The sequence below is a fragment of the Ovis canadensis genome, chromosome 10 (genome assembly GCF_042477335.2).
Source record: "Ovis canadensis isolate MfBH-ARS-UI-01 breed Bighorn chromosome 10, ARS-UI_OviCan_v2, whole genome shotgun sequence".
In the NCBI taxonomy this organism is placed as follows: domain Eukaryota; kingdom Metazoa; phylum Chordata; class Mammalia; order Artiodactyla; family Bovidae; genus Ovis; species Ovis canadensis.
In genome coordinates, this window is record NC_091254.1 from 5215970 (window position 1) to 5237478 (window position 21509).

The window sequence follows — 21509 nt, forward strand, 5'->3', positions numbered from 1 at the left end:
TTTCCCTCGAGTCTTTCCCACGAGGCTTTCCCACCTGGCTTTCCCACAGGGCTGTCCCACGTGCACACGTGGTGGGAGTCGATCCTCGGCTTGAACGTCAAGGCAGTGCAGGGAAAACAGGTTCCTCTGGAATGGACTGACACATCTGGGGGACTCTTGGAATGGTGGCACGACCCTGGAGTTCCTCTCGCCTTTCCTGTGGAGAGCGCCTCCTCTTGAGATGCGACGGGAACGCCGGGAATTCTTTCCCTACGAAACAGGGAAAGGATCCGTCATCTCGAGCTAGCAGGCGGAAACGGGGCTCCCCTGAATGTGTGCGTGACCCCACGTGCTTCCTCTCGAGTGGAGACGGGTATGTCGGGGAACTTCTTGAGTTGCAGCAAGGGTGTGAAGGACCCTTTGGAAGTTCCAGTGGTTAGATGTGATTAGCCTCGAGAAGCCTCAGCGGAAATGGGCCTCATGTCGCCTGGAGGGCAAAACCTCCTGGATATTCTCGAGTTGCGGCAGGTGCTCTCGACTTACGACGGGGACCTCAGGGACCCGCTCTGGTGGCCTCAGGAAAGGCCAGTCCCCATGCGAGTTCATCGGGGGCCTCTCGGGATTCCTCTCCCGTCGATGCCGGGGCCTAAGACCTTGTGTGGAGTCGGGGCCGGAACCTGAGGATTCCTCTCCAGTGCGGACATGGATCTTGGGGTACTTCTGGAGTCTCCACAGGGGAGTCAGTCCTCGTCTCGAATGCGGGCATGCACTTGCGCTTTCCTCCAGAGCGGTAGCAGCAGTGTCACGCAGTCCGCCGCGTGGATCAAAGGATCTATGGTTTTCCCTCGTGTCTTTCCCACGAGGCTTTCCCACGAGGCTTACCCACAGGGCTGTACCACATGCACACGTGGTGGGACTCGATCCTCGGCTTGAACGTCAAGGCAGGGCCGGGAACACAGGTTCCTCTGGAATGGACTGACACATCTGGGGGTCTCTTGGAATGGTGGCACGACCATTGAGTTCCTCTCGCCTTTCCTGTGCAGAGCGCCTCCTCTTGAGATGCGACGGGAACGCCGGGAATTCTTTCCCTACGAAACAGGGAAAGGATCCCTCATCTCGAGCTAGGAGGCGGAAAAGTGGCTCACGTGGATGTGTGCGGGACCCCACGTGTTTCCCCTCGAGTGGAGACGGGTATGTCGCAGAACTGCTTGAGTTGCAGCAAGGGTGTGAAGGACCCTTTGGAAGTTCCAGTGGTTAGACGTGATTAGCCTCGAGAAGCCTCAGCGGAAATGGGCCTCATCTCGCCTGGAGGCAAAACCTCCTGGATTTTCTCGAGTTGCGGCAGGTGCTCTCGACTTACGACGGGGACCTCAGGGACCCGCTCTGGTGGCCTCAGGAAAGGCCAGTCCCCATGCGAGTTGCTCGGGGGCCTCTCGGGATTCCTCTCCCGTCGATGCCGGGGCCTAAGACCTTCTGTGGAGTCGGGGCCGGAACCTGAGGATTCCTCTCCAGTGTTGACATGGATCTTGGGGTACTTCTGGAGTCTCCCCAGGGGAGTCAGTCCTCGTCTCGAATGCGGGCATGCACTTGCGCTTTCCTCCAGAGCGGTAGCAGCAGTGTCACGCAGTCCGCCGCGTGGATCAAAGGATCTATGGTTTTCCCTCGAGTTTCGCACGATGCTTTCCCACGAGGCTTTCCCACAGGGCTGTCCCACGTGCACACGTGGTGGGAGTCGATCCTCGGCTTGAACGTCAAGGCAGTGCAGGGAAAACAGGTTCCTCTGGAATGGACTGACACATCTGGGGGACTCTTGGAATGGTGGCACGACCCTGGAGTTCCTCTCGCCTTTCCTGTGGAGAGCGCCTCCTCTTAAGATGCGACGGGAACGCCGGGAATTCTTTCCCTACGAAACAGGGAAAGGATCCCTCATCTCGAGCTAGGAGGCGGAAACGGGGCTCCCCTGGATGTGTGCGGAACCCTCGTGCCTCCTCTCGAGTGGAGACGGGTATGTCGGGGAACTTCTTGAGTTGCAGCAAGGGTGTGAAGGACCCTTTGGAAGTTTCAGTGGTTAGATGTGATTAGCCTCGAGAAGCCTCAGCGGAAATGGGCCTCATCTCGCCTGGAGGCAAAACTTCCTGGATTTTCTCGAGTTGCGGCAGGTGCTCTCGAGTTAGGATGGGGACCTCAGGGACCCGCTCTGGTGGCCTCAGGAAAGGCCAGTCCCCATGCGAGTTCCTCGGGGGCCTCTCGGGATTCCTCTCCCGTCGATGCCGGGGCCTAAGACCTTGTGTGGAGTCGGGGCCGGAACCTGAGGATTCCTCTCCAGTGCTGACATGGATCTTGGGGTACTTCTGGAGTCTCCCCAGGGGAGTCAGTCCTCGTCTCGAATGCGGGCATGCACTTGCGCTTTCCTCCAGAGCGGTAGCAGCAGTGTCACGCAGTCCGCCGCGTGGATCAAAGGATCTATGGTTTTCCCTCGAGTCTTTCCCACGAGGCTTTCCCACGAGGCTTTCCCACAGGGCTGTCCCACGTGCACACGTGGTGGGAGTCGATCCTCGGCTTGAACGTCAAGGCAGTGCAGGGAAAACAGGTTCCTCTGGAATGGACTGACACATCTGTGGGACTCTTGGAATGGTGGCACGACCCTGGAGTTCCTCTCGCCTTTCCTGTGGAGAGCGCCTCCTCTTGAGATGCGACGGGAACGCCGGGAATTCTTTCCCTACGAAACAGGGAAAGGATCCGTCATCTCGAGCTAGCAGGCGGAAACGGGGCTCCCCTGAATGTGTGCGGGACCCCACGTGCTTCCTCTCGAGTGGAGACGGGTATGTCGGGGAACTTCTTGAGTTGCAGCAAGGGTGTGAAGGACCCTTTGGAAGTTCCAGTGGTTAGATGTGATTAGCCTCGAGAAGCCTCAGCGGAAATGGGCCTCATGTCGCCTGGAGGGCAAAACCTCCTGGATATTCTCGAGTTGCGGCAGGTGCTCTCGACTTACGACGGGGACCTCAGGGACCCGCTCTGGTGGCCTCAGGAAAGGCCAGTCCCCATGCGAGTTGCTCGGGGGCCTCTCGGGATTCCTCTCCCGTCGATGCCGGGGCCTAAGACCTTGTGTGGAGTCGGGGCCGGAACCTGAGGATTCCTCTCCAGTGCTGACATGGATCTTGGGGTACTTCTGGAGTCTCCCCAGGGGAGTCAGTCCTCGTCTCGAATGCGGGCATACACTTGCGCTTTCCTCCAGAGCGGTAGCAGCAGTGTCACGCAGTCCGCCGCATGGATCAAAGGATCTATGGTTTTCCCTCGAGTCTTTCCCACGAGGCTTTCCCACGAGGTTTCCTACAGGGCTGTCCCACGTGCACACGTGGTGGGAGTCGATCCTCGGCTTGAACGTCAAGGCAGTGCAGGGAAAACAGGTTCCTCTGGAATGGACTGACACATCTGGGGGTCTCTTGGAATGGTGGCACGACCCTGGAGTTCCTCTCGCCTTTCCTGTGGAGAGCGCCTCCTCTTGAGATGCGACGGGAACGCCGGGAATTCTTTCCCTACGAAACGGGGAAAGGATCCCTCATCTCGAGCTAGGAGGCGGAAAAGGGGCTCCCCTGGATGTGTGCGGGACCGCACGTACTTCCCCTCGAGTGGAGACGGATATGTCGCGGAACTGCTTGAGTTGCAGCAAGGGTGTGAAGGACCCTTTGGAAGTTCCAGTGGTTAGATGTGATTAGCCTCGAGAAGCCTCAGCGGAAATGGGCCTCATGTCGCCTGGAGGGCAAAACCTCCTGATATTCTCGAGTTGCGGCAGGTGCTCTCGACTTACGACGGGGACCTCAGGGACCCGCTCTGGTGGCCTCAGGAAAGGCCAGTCCCCATGCGAGTTCCTCGGGGGCCTCTCGGGATTCCTCTCCCGTCGATGCCGGGGCCTAAACCTTGTGTGGAGTCGGGGCCGGAACCTGAGGATTCCTCTCCAGTGCTGACATGGATCTTGGGGTACTTCTGGAGTCTCCCCAGGGGAGTCAGTCCTCGTCTCGAATGCGGGCATGCACTTGCGCTTTCCTCCAGAGCGGTAGCAGCAGTGTCACGCAGTCCGCCGCGTGGATCAAAGGATCTATGGTTTTCCCTCGTGTCTTTCCCACGAGGCTTTCCCACGAGGCTTACCCACAGGGCTGTACCACATGCACACGTGGTGGGACTCGATCCTCGGCTTGAACGTCAAGGCAGGGCCGGGAAAACAGGTTCCTCTGGAATGGACTGACACATCTGGGGGTCTCTTGGAATGGTGGCACGACCCTGGAGTTCCTCTCGCCTTTCCTGTGCAGAGCGCCTCCTCTTGAGATGCGACGGGAACGCCGGGAATTCTTTCCCTACGAAACAGGGAAAGGATCCCTCATCTCGAGCTAGGAGGCGGAAAAGGGGCTCCCGTGGATGTGTGCGGGACCCCACGTGTTTCCCCTCGTGTGGAGACGGGTATGTCGCGGAACTGCTTGAGTTGCAGCAAGGGTGTCAAGGACCCTTTGGAAGTTCCAGTGGTTAGACCTGATTAGCCTCGAGAAGCCTCAGCGGAAATGGGCCTCATCTCGCCTGCAGGCAAAACCTCCTGGATTTTCTCGAGTTGCGGCCGGTGCTCTCGAGTTACGACGGGGACCTCAGGGACCCGCTCTGGTGGCCTCAGGAAAGGCCAGTCCCCATGCGAGTTCCTCGGGGGCCTCTCGGGATTCCTCTCCCGTCGATGCCGGGGCCTAAGACCTTGTGTGGAGTCGGGGCCGGAACCTGAGGATTCCTCTCCAGTGCTGACATGGATCTTGGGGTACTTCTGGAGTCTCCCCAGGGGAGTCAGTCCTCGTCTCGAATGCGGGCATGCACTTCCGCTTTCCTCCAGAGCGGTAGCAGCAGTGTCACGCAGTCCGCCGCGTGGATCAAAGGATCTATGGTTTTCCCTCGAGTCTTTCCCACGAGGCTTTCCCACGAGGCTTTCCCACAGGGCTGTCCCACGTGAACACGTGGTGGGAGTCGATCCTCGGCTTGAACGTCAAGGCAGTGCAGGGAAAACAGGTTCCTCTGGAATGGACTGACACATCTGGGGGACTCTTGGAATGGTGGCACGACCCTGGAGTTCCTCTCGCCTTTCCTGTGGAGAGCGCCTCCTCTTGAGATGCGACGGGAACGCCGGGAATTCTTTCCCTACGAAACAGGGAAAGGATCCGTCATCTCGAGCTAGCAGGCAGAAACGGGGCTCCCCTGAATGTGTGCGTGACCCCACGTGCTTCGTCTCGAGTGGAGACGGGTATGTTGGGGAACTTCTTGAGTTGCAGCAAGGGTGTGAAGGACCTTTGGAAGTTCCAGTGGTTAGATGTGATTAGCCTCGAGAAGCCTCAGCGGAAATGGGCCTCATGTCTCCTGGAGGGCAAAACCTCCTTGATATTCTCGAGTTGCGGCAGGTGCTCTCGACTTACGACGGGGACCTCGGGGACCCGCTCTGGTGGCCTCAGGAAAGGCCAGTCCCCATGCGAGTTCCTCGGGGGCCTCTCGGGATTCCTCTCCCGTCGATGCCGGGGCCTAAACCTTGTGTGGAGTCGGGGCCGGAACCTGAGGATTCCTCTCCAGTGCTGACATGGATCTTGGGGTACTTCTGGAGTCTCCCCAGGGGAGTCAGTCCTCGTCTCGAATGCGGGCATGCACTTGCGCTTTCCTCCAGAGCGGTAGCAGCAGTGTCACGCAGTCCGCCGCGTGGATCAAAGGATCTATGGTTTTCCCTCGTGTCTTTCCCACGAGGCTTTCCCACGAGGCTTACCCACAGGGCTGTACCACATGCACACGTAGTGGGACTCGATCCTCGGCTTGAACGTCAAGGCAGGGCCGGGAAAACAGGTTCCTCTGGAATGGACTGACACATCTGGGGGTCTCTTGGAATGGTGGCACGACCCTGGAGTTCCTCTCGCCTTTCCTGTGCAGAGCGCCTCCTCTTGAGATGCGACGGGAACGCCGGGAATTCTTTCCCTACGAAACAGGGAAAGGATCCCTCATCTCGAGCTAGGAGGCGGAAAAGGGGCTCCCGTGGATGTGTGCGGGACCCCACGTGTTTCCCCTCGTGTGGAGACGGGTATGTCGCGGAACTGCTTGAGTTGCAGCAAGGGTGTCAAGGACCCTTTGGAAGTTCCAGTGGTTAGACCTGATTAGCCTCGAGAAGCCTCAGCGGAAATGGGCCTCATCTCGCCTGCAGGCAAAACCTCCTGGATTTTCTCGAGTTGCGGCAGGTGCTCTCGACTTACGACGGGGACCTCAGGGACCCGCTCTGGTGGCCTCAGGAAAGGCCAGTCCCCATGCGAGTTCCTCGGGGTCCTCTCGGGATTCCTCTCCCGTCGATGCCGGGGCCTAAGACCTTGTGTGGAGTCGGGGCCGGAACCTGAGGATTCCTCTCCAGTGCTGACATGGATCTTGGGGTACTTCTGGAGTCTCCCCAGGGGAGTCAGTCCTCGTCTCGAATGCGGGCATGCACTTCCGCTTTCCTCCAGAGCGGTAGCAGCAGTGTCACGCAGTCCGCCGCGTGGATCAAAGGATCTATGGTTTTCCCTCGAGTCTTTCCCACGAGGCTTTCCCACGAGGCTTTCCCACAGGGCTGTCCCACGTGAACACGTGGTGGGAGTCGATCCTCGGCTTGAACGTCAAGGCAGTGCAGGGAAAACAGGTTCCTCTGGAATGGACTGACACATCTGGGGGACTCTTGGAATGGTGGCACGACCCTGGAGTTCCTCTCGCCTTTCCTGTGGAGAGCGCCTCCTCTTGAGATGCGACGGGAACGCCGGGAATTCTTTCCCTACGAAACAGGGAAAGGATCCGTCATCTCGAGCTAGCAGGCAGAAACGGGGCTCCCCTGAATGTGTGCGTGACCCCACGTGCTTCGTCTCGAGTGGAGACGGGTATGTTGGGGAACTTCTTGAGTTGCAGCAAGGGTGTGAAGGACCTTTGGAAGTTCCAGTGGTTAGATGTGATTAGCCTCGAGAAGCCTCAGCGGAAATGGGCCTCATGTCTCCTGGAGGGCAAAACCTCCTTGATATTCTCGAGTTGCGGCAGGTGCTCTCGACTTATGACGGGGACCTCGGGGACCCGCTCTGGTGGCCTCAGGAAAGGCCAGTCCCCATGCGAGTTCCTCGGGGGCCTCTCGGGATTCCTCTCCCGTCGATGCCGGGGCCTAAGACCTTGTGTGGAGTCGGGGCCGGAACCTAAGTATTCCTCTCCAGTGCTGACATGGATCTTGGGGTACTTCTGGAGTCTCCTCAGGGGAGTCAGTCCTCGTCTCGAATGCGGGCATGCACTTGCGCTTTCCTCCAGAGCGGTAGCAGCAGTGTCACGCAGTCCGCCGCGTGGATCAAAGGATCTATGGTTTTCCCTCGTGTCTTTCCCACGAGGCTTTCCCACGAGGCTTACCCACAGGGCTGTACCACATGCACACGTGGTGGGACTCGATCCTCGGCTTGAACGTCAAGGCAGGGCCGGGAAAACAGGTTCCTCTGGAATGGACTGACACATCTGGGGGTCTCTTGGAATGGTGGCACGACCCTTGAGTTCCTCTCGCCTTTCATGTGCAGAGCGCCTCCTCTTGAGATGCGACGGGAACGCCGGGAATTTTTTCCCTACGAAACAGGGAAAGGATCCCTCATCTCGAGCTAGGAGGCGGAAAAGGGGCTCCCGTGGATTTGTGCAGGACCCACGTGTTTCCCCTCGAGTGGAGACCGGTATGTCGCGGAACTGCTTGAGTTGCAGCAAGTGTGTGAAGGACCCTTTGGAAGTTCCAGTGGTTAGATGTGATTAGCCTCGAGAAGCCTCAGCGGAAATGGGCCTCATGTCGCCTGGAGGGCAAAACCTCCTGGATATTCTCGAGTTGCGGCAGGTGCTCTCGACTTACGACGGGGACCTCAGGGACCCGCTCTGGTGGCCTCAGGAAAGGCCAGTCCCCATGCGAGTTGCTCGGGGGCCTCTCGGGATTCCTCTCCCGTCGATGCCGGGGCCTAAGACCTTGTGTGGAGTCGGGGCCGGAACCTGAGGATTCCTCTCCAGTGCTGACATGGATCTTGGGGTACTTCTGGAGTCTCCCCAGGGGAGTCAGTCCTCGTCTCCAATGCGGGCATACACTTGCGCTTTCCTCCAGAGCGGTAGCAGCAGTGTCACGCAGTCCGCCGCATGGATCAAAGGATCTATGGTTTTCCCTCGAGTCTTTCCCACGAGGCTTTCCCACGAGGTTTCCTACAGGGCTGTCCCACGTGCACACGTGGTGGGAGTCGATCCTCGGCTAGAACATCAAGGCAGTGCAGGGAAAACAGGTTCCTCTGGAATGGACTGACACATCTGGTGGACTCTTGGAATGGTGGCACAACCCTGGAGTTCCTCTCGCCTTTCCTGTGGAGAGCGCCTCCTCTTGAGATGCGACGGGAACGCCGGGAATTCTTTCCCTACGAAACGGGGAAAGGATCCCTCATCTCGAGCTAGGAGGCGGAAAAGGGGCTCCCCTGGATGTGTGCGGGACCGCACGTGCTTCCCCTCGAGTGGAGACGGATATGTCGCGGAACTGCTTGAGTTGCAGCAAGGGTGTGAAGGACCCTTTGGAAGTTCCAGTGGTTAGATGTGATTAGCCTCGAGAAGCCTCAGCGGAAATGGGCCTCATGTCGCCTGGAGGGCAAAACCTCCTGGATATTCTCGAGTTGCGGCAGGTGCTCTCGACTTACGACGGGGACCTCAGGGACCCGCTCTGGTGGCCTCAGGAAAGGCCAGTCCCCATGCGAGTTCCTCGGGGGCCTCTCGGGATTCCTCTCCCGTCGATGCCGGGGCCTAAACCTTGTGTGGAGTCGGGGCCGGAACCTGAGGATTCCTCTCCAGTGCTGACATGGATCTTGTGGTACTTCTGGAGTCTCCCCAGGGGAGTCAGTCCTCGTCTCGAATGCGGGCATGCACTTGCGCTTTCCTCCAGAGCGGTAGCAGCAGTGTCACGCAGTCCGCCGCGTGGATCAAAGGATCTATGGTTTTCCCTCGTGTCTTTCCCACGAGGCCTTCCCACAGGGCTGTCCCACGTGCAAACGTGGTGGGAGTCGATCCTCGGCTTGAACGTCAAGGCAGTGCAGGGAAAACAGGTTCCTCTGGAATGGACTGACACATCTGGGGGACTCTTGGAATGGTGGCACGACCCTGGAGTTCCTCTCGCCTTTCCTGTGGAGAGCGACTCCTCTTGAGATGCGACGGGAACGCCGGGAATTCTTTCCCTACGAAACAGGGAAAGGATCCCTCATCTCGAGCTAGGCGGCGGAAACGGGTCTCCCCTGGATGTGTGCGGGACCCTCGTGCTTCCTCTCGAATGGAGACTGGTATGTCGGGGAACTTCTTGAGTTGCAGCAAGGGTGTGAAGGACCCTTTGGAAGTTCCAGTGGTTAGATGTGATTAGCCTCGAGAAGCCTCAGCGGAAATGGGCCTCATCTCGCCTGGAGGGCAAAACCTCCTGGATTTTCTCGAGTTGCGGCAGGTGCTCTCGACTTACGACGGGGACCTCAGGGACCCGCTCTGGTGGCCTCAGGAAAGGCCAGTCCCCATCCGAGTTGCTCGGGGACCTCTCGGGATTCCTCTCCCGTCGATGCCGGGCCCGAAGACCTCGTGTGGAATCGGGGCCGGAACCTGAGGATTCAACTCCAGTGCTGACATGGATCTTGGGGTACTTCTGGTGTCTCCCCAGGGGAGATAGTCTTCGTCTCAAATGCGGGCATGCACTTGCGCTTTCCTCCAGAGCGGTAGCAGCAGTGTCACGCAGTCCGCCGCGTGGATCAAAGGATCTATGGTTTTCCCTCGAGTCTTTTCCACGAGGCTTTCCCACGAGGCTTTCCCACAGGGCTGTCCCACGTGCACACGTGGTGGGAGTCGATCCTCGGCTTGAACGTCAAGGCAGTGCAGGGAAAACAGGTTCCTCTGGAATGGACTGACACAGCTGGGGGACTCTTGGAATGGTGGCACGACCCTGGAGTTCCTCTCGCCTTTCCTGTGGAGAGCGCCTCCTCTTGAGATGCGACGGGAACGCCGGGAATTCTTTCCCTACGAAACAGGGAAAGGATCCCTCATCTCGAGCTAGGAGGCGGAAAAGGGGCTCCCGTGGATTTGTGCGGGACCCACGTGTTTCCCCTCGAGTGGAGACCGGTATGTCGCGGAACTGCTTGAGTTGCAGCAAGTGTGTGAAGGACCCATTGGAAGTTCCAGTGGTTAGATGTGATTGGCCTCGAGCAGCCTCAGCGGAAATGGGCCTCATCTCGCCTGGAGGGCAAAACCTCCTGGATTTTCTCGAGTTGCGGCAGGTGCCCTCGACTTACGACTGGGACCTCAGGGACCCGCTCTGGTGGCCTCAGGAAAGGCCAGTCCCCATGTGAGTTCCTCGGTGGCCTATCGGGATTCCTCTCCCGTCGATGCCGGGGCCTAAGACCTTGTGTGGAGTCGGGGCCGGAACCTGAGGATTCCTCTCCAGTGCTGACATGGATCTTGGGGTACTTCTGGAGTCTCCCCAGGGGAGTCAGTCCTCGTCTCGAATGCGGGCATGCACTTGCGCTTTCCTCCAGAGCGGTAGCAGCAGTGTCACGCAGTCCGCCGCGTGGATCAAAGGATCTATGGTTTTGCCTCGAGTCTTTCCCACGAGGCTTTCCCACGAGGCTTTCCCACAGGGCTGTCCCACGTGCACACGTGGTGGGAGTCGATCCTCGGCTTGAACGACAAGGCAGTGCAGGGAAAACAGGTTCCTCTGGAATGGACTGACACATCTGGGGGACTCTTGGAATTGTGGTACCACCCTGGAGTTCCTCTCGCCTTTCCTGTGGAGAGCGCCTCCTCTTGAGATGCGACGGGAACGCCGGGAATTCTTTCCCTACGAAACAGGGAAAGGATCCCTCATCTCGAGCTAGGAGGGGGAAACGGGGCTCCCCTGGATGTGTGCGGGACCCACGTGCTTCCTCTCGAGTGGAGACGGGTATGTCGGGGAACTTCTTGAGTTGCAGCAAGGGTGTGAAGGACCCTTTGGAAGTTCCAGTGGTTATACGTGATTGGCCTCGAGAAGCCTCAGCGGAAATGGGCCTCATCGCGCCTGGAGGGCAAAACCTCCTGGATTTTCTCGAGTTGCGGCAGGTGCTCTCGACTTACGACGGGGACCTCAGGGACCCGCTCTGGTGGCCTCAGGAAAGGCCAGTCCCCATGCGAGTTCCTCGGGGGCCTCTGGGGATTCCTCTCCCGTCGATGCCGGGGCCTAAGACCTTGTGTGGAGTCGGGGCCGGAACCTGAGGATTCCTCTCCAGTGCTGACATGGATCTTGGGGTACTTCTGGAGTCTCCCCAGGGGAGTTACTCCTCGTCTCGAATGCGGGCATGCACTTGCGCTTTCCTCCAGAGCGGTAGCAGCAGTGTCACGCAGTCCGCCGCGTGGACCAAAGGATCTAAGGTTTTCCCTCGAGTCTTTCCCACGAGGCTTTCCCACGAGGCTTTCCCACAGGGCTGTCCCACGTGCACACGTGGTGGGAGTCGATCCTCGGCTTGAACGTCAAGGCAGTGCAGGGAAAACTGTTTCCTCTGGAATGGACTGACACATCTGGGGGACTCTTGGAATGGTGGCATGACCCTGGAGTTCCTCTCGCCTTTCCTGTGGAGAGCGCCTCCTCTTGAGATGCGACGGGAACGCCGGGAATTCTTTCCCTACGAAACAGGGAAAGGATCCCTCATCTCGAGCTAGGAGGCGGAAACGGGTCTCCCCTGGATGTGTGCGGGACACCACGTGCTTCCTCTCGAGTGGAGACGGGTATGTCGGGGAACTTCTTGAGTTGCAGCAAGGGTGTGAAGGACCCTTTGGAAGTTCCAGTGGTTAGATGTGATTGGCCTCGAGAAGCCTCAGCGGAAATGGGCCTCATCTCGCCTGGAGGGCAAAACCTCCTGGATTTTCTCGAGTTGCGGCAGGTGCTCTCGACTTACGACGGGGACCTCAGGGACCCGCTCTGGTGGCCTCAGGAAAGGCCAGTCCCCATGCGTGTTCCTCGGGGGCCTCTCCGGATTCCTCTCCCGTCGATGCCGGGGCCTAAGACCTTGTGTGGAGTCGGGGCCGGAACCTGAGGATTCCTCTCCAGTGCTGACATGGATCTTGGGGTACTTCTGGAGTCTCCCCAGGGGAGTCAGTCCTCGTCTCGAATGCGGGCATGCACTTGCGCTTTCCTCCAGAGCGGTAGCAGCAGTGTCACGCAGTCCGCCGTGTGGATCAAAGAATGTATGGTTTTCCCTCGAGTCTTTCCCACGAGGCTTTCCCACTGGGCTGTCCCACGTGCACACGTGGCGGGAGTCGATCCTCGGCTTGAACGTCAAGGCAGTGCAGGGAAAACAGGTTCCGCTGGAATGGACTGACACATCTGGGGGACTCTTGGAATGGTGGCACGACCCTGGAGTTCCTCTCGCCTTTCCTGTGGAGAGCGCCACCTCTTGAGATGCGACGGGAACGCCGGGAATTCTTTCCCAACGAAACAGGGAAAGGATCCCTCATCTCGAGCTAGGAGGCGGAAACGGGGCTCCCCTGGATGTGTGCGGGACCCACGTGCTTCCTCTCGAGTGGAGACGGGTATGTCGGGGAACTTCTTGAGTTGCAGCAAGGGTGTGAAGGACCCTTTGGAAGTTCCAGTGGATAGACGTGATTAGCCTCGAGAAGCCTCAGCGGAAATGGGCCTCATCGCGCCTGGAGGGCAAAACCTCCTGGATTTTCTCGAGTTGCGGCAGGTACTCTCGACTTACGACGGGGACCTCAGGGACCCGTTCTGGTGGCCTCAGGAAAGGACAGTCCCCATGCGAGTTCCTCGGGGGCCTCTCGGGATTCCTCTCCCGTCGATGCCGGGGCCTAAGACCTTGTGTGGAGTCGGGGCCGGAACCTGAGGATTCCTCTCCAGTGCTGACATGGATCTTGGGGTACTTCTGGAGTCTCCCCAGGGGAGTCAGTCCTCGTCTCGAATGCGGGCATGCACTTGTGCTTTCCTCCAGAGCGGTAGCAGCAGTGTCACGCAGTCCGCCGCGTGGATCAAAGGATCTATGGTTTTCCCTCGTGTCTTTCCCACGAGGCTTTCCCACGAGGCTTACCCACAGGGCTGTACCACATGCACACGTGGTGGGACTCGATCCTCGGCTTGAACGTCAAGGCAGGGCCGGGAACACAGGTTCCTCTGGAATGGACTGACACATCTGGGGGTCTCTTGGAATGGTGGCACGACCCTTGAGTTCCTCTCGCCTTTCCTGTGCAGAGCGCCTCCTCTTGAGATGCGACGGGAACGCCGGGAATTCTTTCCCTACGAAACAGGGAAAGGATCCCTCATCTCGAGCTAGGAGGCGGAAAAGTGGCTCACGTGGATGTGTGCGGGACCCCACGTGTTTCCCCTCGAGTGGAGACGGGTATGTCGCAGAACTGCTTGAGTTGCAGCAAGGGTGTGAAGGACCCTTTGGAAGTTCCAGTGGTTAGATGTGATTAGCCTCAAGAAGCCTCAGCGGAAATGGGGCTCATCTCGCCTGGAGGGCAAAACCTCCTGGATTTTCTCGAGTTGCGGCAGGTGCTCTCGACTTACGACGGGGACCTCGGGGACCCGCTCTGGTGGCCTCAGGAAAGGCCAGTCCCCATGCGAGTTCCTCGGGGGCCTCTCGGGATTCCTCTCCCATCGATGCCGGGGCCTAAGACCTTGTGTGGAGTCGGGGCCGGAACCTGAGGATTCCTCTCCAGTGCTGACATGGATCTTGGGGTACTTCTGGAGTCTCCCCAGGGGAGTCAGTCCTCGTCTCGAATGCGGGCATGCACTTGCGCTTTCCTCCAGAGCGGTAGCAGCAGTGTCATGCAGTCCGCCGCGTGGAGCAAAGAATCGATGGTTTTCCCTCGAGTCTTTCCCACGAGGCTTTCCCACGAGGCTTTCCCACAGGGCTGTCCCACGTGCACACGTGGTGGGAGTCGATCCTCGGCTTGAACGTCAAGGCAGTGCAGGGAAAACAGGTTCCTCTGGAATGGACTGACACATCTGGGGGACTCTTGGAATGGTGGCACGACCCTGGAGTTCCTCTCGCCTTTCCTGTGGAGAGCGCCTCCTCTTGAGATGCGACGGGAACGCCGGGAATTCTTTCCCTACGAAACAGGGAAAGGATCCCTCATCTCGAGCTAGGAGGCGGAAACGGGGCTCCCCTGGATGTGTGCGGAACCCTCGTGCCTCCTCTCGAGTGGAGACGGGTATGTCGGGGAACTTCTTGAGTTGCAGCAAGGGTGTGAAGGACCCTTTGGAAGTTTCAGTGGTTAGATGTGATTAGCCTCGAGAAGCCTCAGCGGAAATGGGCCTCATCTCGCCTGGAGGCAAAACTTCCTGGATTTTCTCGAGTTGCGGCAGGTGCTCTCGAGTTAGGATGGGGACCTCAGGGACCCGCTCTGGTGGCCTCAGGAAAGGCCAGTCCCCATGCGAGTTCCTCGGGGGCCTCTCGGGATTCCTCTCCCGTCGATGCCGGGGCCTAAGACCTTGTGTGGAGTCGGGGCCGGAACCTGAGGATTCCTCTCCAGTGCTGACATGGATCTTGGGGTACTTCTGGAGTCTCCCCAGGGGAGTCAGTCCTCGTCTCGAATGCGGGCATGCACTTGCGCTTTCCTCCAGAGCGGTAGCAGCAGTGTCACGCAGTCCGCCGCGTGGATCAAAGGATCTATGGTTTTCCCTCGAGTCTTTCCCACGAGGCTTTCCCACGAGGCTTTCCCACAGGGCTGTCCCACGTGCACACGTGTTGGGAGTTGATCCTCGGCTTGAACGTCAAGGCAGTGCAGGGAAAACAGGTTCCTCTGGAATGGACTGACACATCTGGGGGACTCTTGGAATGGTGGCACGACCCTGGAGTTCCTCTCGCCTTTCCTGTGGAGAGCGCCTCCTCTTGAGATGCGACGGGAACGCCGGGAATTCTTTCCCTACGAAACAGGGAAAGGATCCGTCATCTCGAGCTAGCAGGCGGAAACGGGGCTCCCCTGAATGTGTGCGGGACCCCACGTGCTTCCTCTCGAGTGGAGACGGGTATGTCGGGGAACTTCTTGAGTTGCAGCAAGGGTGTGAAGGACCCTTTGGAAGTTCCAGTGGTTAGATGTGATTAGCCTCGAGAAGCCTCAGCGGAAATGGGCCTCATGTCGCCTGGAGGGCAAAACCTCCTGGATATTCTCGAGTTGCGGCAGGTGCTCTCGACTTACGACGGGGACCTCAGGGACCCGCTCTGGTGGCCTCAGGAAAGGCCAGTCCCCATGCGAGTTGCTCGGGGGCCTCTCGGGATTCCTCTCCCGTCGATGCCGGGGCCTAAGACCTTGTGTGGAGTCGGGGCCGGAACCTGAGGATTCCTCTCCAGTGCTGACATGGATCTTGGGGTACTTCTGGAGTCTCCCCAGGGGAGTCAGTCCTCGTCTCGAATGCGGGCATACACTTGCGCTTTCCTCCAGAGCGGTAGCAGCAGTGTCACGCAGTCCGCCGCATGGATCAAAGGATCTATGGTTTTCCCTCGAGTCTTTCCCACGAGGCTTTCCCACGAGGTTTCCTACAGGGCTGTCCCACGTGCACACGTGGTGGGAGTCGATCCTCGGCTTGAACGTCAAGGCAGTGCAGGGAAAACAGGTTCCTCTGGAATGGACTGACACATCTGGGGGTCTCTTGGAATGGTGGCACGACCCTGGAGTTCCTCTCGCCTTTCCTGTGGAGAGCGCCTCCTCTTGAGATGCGACGGGAACGCCGGGAATTCTTTCCCTACGAAACGGGGAAAGGATCCCTCATCTCGAGCTAGGAGGCGGAAAAGGGGCTCCCCTGGATGTGTGCGGGACCGCACGTGCTTCCCCTCGAGTGGAGACGGATATGTCGCGGAACTGCTTGAGTTGCAGCAAGGGTGTGAAGGACCCTTTGGAAGTTCCAGTGGTTAGATGTGATTAGCCTCGAGAAGCCTCAGCGGAAATGGGCCTCATGTCGCCTGGAGGGCAAAACCTCCTGGATATTCTCGAGTTGCTGCAGGTGCTCTCGACTTACGACGGGGACCTCAGGGACCCGCTCTGGTGGCCTCAGGAAAGGCCAGTCCCCATGCGAGTTCCTCGGGGGCCTCTCGGGATTCCTCTCCCGTCGATGCCGGGGCCTAAACCTTGTGTGGAGTCGGGGCCGGAACCTGAGGATTCCTCTCCAGTGCTGACATGGATCTTGGGGTACTTCTGGAGTCTCCCCAGGGGAGTCAGTCCTCGTCTCGAATGCGGGCATGCACTTGCGCTTTCCTCCAGAGCGGTAGCAGCAGTGTCACGCAGTCCGCCGCGTGGATCAAAGGATCTATGGTTTTCCCTCGTGTCTTTCCCACGAGGCTTTCCCACGAGGCTTACCCACAGGGCTGTACCACATGCACACGTGGTGGGACTCGATCCTCGGCTTGAACGTCAAGGCAGGGCCGGGAAAACAGGTTCCTCTGGAATGGACTGACACATCTGGGGGTCTCTTGGAATGGTGGCACGACCCTGGAGTTCCTCTCGCCTTTCCTGTGCAGAGCGCCTCCTCTTGAGATGCGACGGGAACGCCGGGAATTCTTTCCCTACGAAACAGGGAAAGGATCCCTCATCTCGAGCTAGGAGGCGGAAAAGGGGCTCCCGTGGATGTGTGCGGGACCCCACGTGTTTCCCCTCGTGTGGAGACGGGTATGTCGCGGAACTGCTTGAGTTGCAGCAAGGGTGTCAAGGACCCTTTGGAAGTTCCAGTGGTTAGACCTGATTAGCCTCGAGAAGCCTCAGCGGAAATGGGCCTCATCTCGCCTGCAGGCAAAACCTCCTGGATTTTCTCGAGTTGCGGCCGGTGCTCTCGAGTTACGACGGGGACCTCAGGGACCCGCTCTGGTGGCCTCAGGAAAGGCCAGTCCCCATGCGAGTTCCTCGGGGGCCTCTCGGGATTCCTCTCCCGTCGATGCCGGGGCCTAAGACCTTGTGTGGAGTCGGGGCCGGAACCTGAGGATTCCTCTCCAGTGCTGACATGGATCTTGGGGTACTTCTGGAGTCTCCCCAGGGGAGTCAGTCCTCGTCTCGAATGCGGGCATGCACTTCCGCTTTCCTCCAGAGCGGTAGCAGCAGTGTCACGCAGTCCGCCGCGTGGATCAAAGGATCTATGGTTTTCCCTCGAGTCTTTCCCACGAGGCTTTCCCACGAGGCTTTCCCACAGGGCTGTCCCACGTGAACACGTGGTGGGAGTCGATCCTCGGCTTGAACGTCAAGGCAGTGCAGGGAAAACAGGTTCCTCTGGAATGGACTGACACATCTGGGGGACTCTTGGAATGGTGGCACGACCCTGGAGTTCCTCTCGCCTTTCCTGTGGAGAGCGCCTCCTCTTGAGATGCGACGGGAACGCCGGGAATTCTTTCCCTACGAAACAGGGAAAGGATCCGTCATCTCGAGCTAGCAGGCAGAAACGGGGCTCCCCTGAATGTGTGCGTGACCCCACGTGCTTCGTCTCGAGTGGAGACGGGTATGTTGGGGAACTTCTTGAGTTGCAGCAAGGGTGTGAAGGACCTTTGGAAGTTCCAGTGGTTAGATGTGATTAGCCTCGAGAAGCCTCAGCGGAAATGGGCCTCATGTCTCCTGGAGGGCAAAACCTCCTTGATATTCTCGAGTTGCGGCAGGTGCTCTCGACTTACGACGGGGACCTCAGGGAACCGCTCTGGTGGCCTCAGGAAAGGCCAGTCCCCATGCGAGTTCCTCGGGGGCCTCTCGGGATTCCTCTCCCGTCGATGCCGGGGCCTAAACCTTGTGTGGAGTCGGGGCCGGAACCTGAGGATTCCTCTCCAGTGCTGACATGGATCTTGGGGTACTTCTGGAGTCTCCCCAGGGGAGTCAGTCCTCGTCTCGAATGCGGGCATGCACTTGCGCTTTCCTCCAGAGCGGTAGCAGCAGTGTCACGCAGTCCGCCGCGTGGATCAAAGGATCTATGGTTTTCCCTCGAGTCTTTCCCACGAGGCTTTCCCACGAGGCTTTCCCACAGGGCTCTCCCACGTGCACACGTTGTGGGAGTCGATCCTCGGCTTGAACGTCAAGGCAGTGCAGGGAAAACAGGTTCCTCTGGAATGGACTGACACATCTGGGGGACTCTTGGAATGGTGGCACGACCCTGGAGTTCCTCTCGCCTTTCCTGTGGAGAGCGCCTCCTCTTGAGATGCGACGGGAACGCCGGGAATTCTTTCCCTACGAAACAAGGAAAGGATCCCTCATCTCGAGCTAGGAGGCGGAAACGGGGCTCCCCTGGATGTGTGCGGGACACCACATGCTTCCTCTCGAGTGCAGACGGGTATGTCGGGGAACTTCTTGAGTTGCAGCAAGGGTGTGAAGGACCCTTTGGAAGTTCCAGTGGTTAGACGTGATTGGCCTCGAGAAGCCTCAGCGGAAATGGGCCTCATCGCGCCTGGAGGGCAAAACCTCCTGGATTTTCTCGAGTTGCGGCAGGTGCTCTCGACTTACGACGGGGACCTCAGGGACCCGCTCTGGTGGCCTCAGGAAAGGCCAGTCCCCATGCGAGTTCCTCGGGGGCGTCTCGGGATTCCTCTCCCGTCGATGCCGGGGCCTAAGACCTTGTGTGGAGTCGGGGCCGGAACCTGAGGATTCCTCTCCAGTGCTGACATGGATCTTGGGGTACTTCTGGAGTCTCCCCAGGGGAGTCAGTCCTCGTCTCGAATGCGGGCATGCACTTGCGCTTTCCTCCAGAGCGGTAGCAGCAGTGTCACGCAGTCCGCCGCGTGGATCAAAGGATCAATGGTTTTCCCTCGAGTCTTTCCCACGAGGCTTTCCCACGAGGCTTTCCCACAGGGCTGTCCCACATGCACACGTGGTGGGAGTCGATCCTCGGCTTGAACGTCAAGGCAGTGCAGGGAAAACAGGTTCCTCTGGAATGGACTGACACATCTGGGGGACTCTTGGAATGGTGGCACGACCCTGGAGTTCCTCTCGCCTTTCCTGTGGAGAGCGCCTCCTCTTGAGATGCGACGGGAACGCCGGGAATTCTTTCCCTACGAAACAGGGAAAGGATCCCTCATCTCGAGCTAGGAGGCGGAAACGGGGCTCCCCTGGATGTGTGCGGGACACCACATGCTTCCTCTCGAGTGGAGACGGGTATGTCGGGGAACTTCTTGAGTTGCAGCAAGGGTGTGAAGGACCCTTTGGAAATTCCAGAGCTTAGACGTGATTGGCCTGGAGAAGCCTAACCGGAAATGGGCCTCATCTCGCCTGGAGGGCAAAACCTCCTGGATTTTCTCGAGTTGCGGCAGGTGCTCTCGACTTACGACGGGGACCTCAGGGACCCGCTCTGGTGGCCTCAGGACAGGCCAGTCCCCATGCGAGTTCCTCGGGGGCGTCTCGGGATTCCTCTCCAGCCGATTCCGGGGCCTAAGACCTTGTGTGGAGTCGGGGCCGGAACATGAGGATTCCTCTCCAGTGCTGACATGGATCTTGGGGTACTTCTGGAGTCTCCCCAGGGGAGTCAGTCCTCGTCTCGAATGCGGGCATGCACTTGCGCTTTCCTCCAGAGCGGTAGCAGCAGTGTCACGCAGTCCGCCGCGTGGATCAAAGGATCTAGGGTTTTCCCTCAAGTCTTTCCCACGAGGCTTTCCCACGAGGCTTTCCCACAGGGCTGTCCCACGTGCACACGTGGTGGGAGTCGATCCTCGGCTTGAACGTCAAGGCAGTGCAGGGAAAACAGGTTCCTCTGGAATGGACTGACACATCTGGGGGACTCTTGGAATGGTGGCACGACCCTGGAGTTCCTCTCGCCTTTCCTGTGGAGAGCGCCTCCTCTTGAGATGCGACGGGAACGCCGGGAATTCTTTCCCTACGAAACAGGGAAAGGATCCCTCATCTCGAGCTAGGCGGCGGAAACGGGGCTCCCCGGGATGTGTGCGGGACCCTCGTGCTTCCTCTCAAGGGGAGACGGGTATGTCGGGGAACTACTTGAGTTGCAGCAAGGGTGTGAAGGACCCTTTGGAAGTTCCAGTGGTTAGACCTGATTAGCCTCGAGAAGCCTCAGCGGAAATGGGCCTCATCTCGCCTGGAGGGCAAAACCTCCTGGATTTTCTCGAGTTGCGGCAGGTTCTCTCGACTTACGACGGGGACCTCAGGGACCCGCTCTGGTGGCCTCAGGAAAGGCCAGTCCCCATGCGAGTTCCTCGGGGCCTCTCGGGATTCCTCTCCCGTCGATGCCGGGGCCTAAAACCTTGTGTGGAGTCGGGGCCGGAACCTGAGGATTCCTCTCCAGTGCTGACGGGATCTTGGGGTACTTCTGGAGTCTCCCCAGGGGAGTCAGTCCTCGTCTCGAATGCGGGCATGCACTTTCGCTTTCCTCCAGAGCGGTAGCAGCAGTGTCACGCAGTCCGCCGCGTGTATCAAAGGATCTATGATTTTCCCTCCAGTCTTTCCCACGAGGCTTTCCCACGAGGCTTTCCCACAGGGCTGTCCCACGTGCACACGTGGTGGGAGTCGATCCTCGGCTTGAACGTCAAGGCAGTGCAGGGAAAACAGGTTCCTCTGGAATGGACTGACACATCTGGGGGACTCTTGGAATGGTGTCACGACCCTGGAGTTCCTCTCGCCTTTCCTGTGGAGAGCGCCTCCTCTTGAGATGCGACGGTAACGCCGGGAATTCTTTCCCTACGAAACAGGGAAAGGATCCCTCATCTCGAGCTAGGAGGCGGAAACGGGGCCCCCCTGGATGTGTGCGGGACCCCACGTGCTTCCTCTCGAGTGGAGACGGGTATGTCGGGGAACTTCTTGAGTTGCAGCAATGGTGTGAAGGACCCTTTGGAAGGTCCAGTGGTTAGATGTGATTGGCCTCGAGAAGCCTCAGCGGAAATGGGCCTCATCTCGCCTGGAGGGCAAAACCTCCTGGATTTTCTCGAGTTGCGGCAGGTGCTCTCGAGTTACGATGGGGAACTCAGGGAACCGCTCTGGTGGCCTCAGGAAAAGCCAGTCCCCATGCGAGTTCCTCGGGGGCGTCTCGGGATTCCTCTCCCGGCGATGCCGGGGCCTAAGACCTTGTGTGGAGTCGGGGCCGGAACCTGAGGATTCCTCTCCAGTGCTGACATGGATCTTGGGGTACTTCTGGAGTCTCCCCAGGGGAGTCAGTCCTCGTCTCGAATGCGGGCATGCATAGTGCTTTCCTCCAAAGCGGTAGCAGCAGTGTCACGCAGTCCGCCGCGTGGATCAATGGATCTATGGTTTTCCCTCGAGTCTTTCCCACGAGGCTTCCCCACGAGGCTTTCCCACAGGGCTGTCCCACGTGCACACGTGGTGGTAGTCGATCCACGGCTTGAACGTCAAGGCAGTGCAGGGAATACAGGTTCCTCTGGAATGGACTGACACATCTGGGGGACTCTTGGAATGGTGGCACGACCCTGTAGTTCCTCTCGCCTTTCCTGTATAGAGCGCCTCCTCTTGAGATGCGACGGGAACGCCGGGAATTCTTTCCCTACGAAACAGGGAAAGGATCCCTCATCTCGAGCTAGGAGGCTGAAACG